This window comes from Papaver somniferum, unplaced genomic scaffold (assembly GCF_003573695.1).
Source record: "Papaver somniferum cultivar HN1 unplaced genomic scaffold, ASM357369v1 unplaced-scaffold_6086, whole genome shotgun sequence".
NCBI classification, from domain to species: domain Eukaryota; kingdom Viridiplantae; phylum Streptophyta; class Magnoliopsida; order Ranunculales; family Papaveraceae; genus Papaver; species Papaver somniferum.
Window position 1 is genome coordinate 1 of NW_020648845.1, and position 787 is coordinate 787.

The 787-nt window shown below is 42.7% G+C and overlaps 1 non-coding gene across 1 annotated transcript; it reads left to right on the forward strand.

The window, feature by feature from the left end:
• Nucleotides 1-529: 529 nt before the first annotated feature.
• LOC113343584 lies at nt 530-623 on the forward strand. The gene has a single exon (XR_003357308.1). It is a non-coding gene; the product is annotated as a small nucleolar RNA snoR1 (small nucleolar RNA).
• The last annotated feature ends 164 nt before the right edge of the window (nt 624-787 follow it).

Sequence of the window (787 nt, forward strand, 5' to 3'; positions counted from 1 at the left end):
ACGATTAAAAAACTGGCGGGTAGGGTAGGGTTGGCGGGTATGGGTAGGGTATGTGCACTCCTAGGTAGGGTGGGTAGGATATGGCCTATACCCGCCACCCTACCCGTTTACTGGCGGTTAAGAAAATATTTACCCGCCACCCTACCCGCCAAATAGTGGATAGGGTAGGATGCGGTTAAAAAACTGGCGGGTAGGATAGGGTTGGCGGATATGGGTAGGGTATGTGCACCCCTAGTTATACATGATTTGGGGATATCGTTGGCAGGAGAGTCTGCTCCGAGCGGCAATGATTGTGCAGTCGAGATACAAAATCTTAGAATCGCGTTAACACTATGCCGCTCTATGGGTGGCATGCCAAATATAGGATTCTTGGCAAGTCCGGACTTGCCTAACTAGGTCAGAAATTTTTACTATATAAAAAGCACTTCACCATCATAACCTCATTCGTCTTATAGAGCAGCCGCCGAAAGAGAAAATGTATTTCTTCGCTTAGGTTTATAGAAGAAGATCTAATGGAGTTTAAAGAGGGGGCAAGGATGATCAACGCTATATTTCTGACACCTCTTGTATGAGAAGAACCCTAAAAAGTTCTTCCTTGAGCACAGTTAGCAACTCTCTGAGTCCTCCTCCTGCTCACCTTCTTTGTTTTCTTTGCAAAAATCTATTTTGTTCAGTTAAATCTAGATCTTAAGATAGTCATAGCTATAATTTTTCTTTTTTCTCTGGCTGATTGAGGATATACTTTCTTAGTGATTGCTAATGCTGCCTAGTTTTTTTTTTTTTTTTT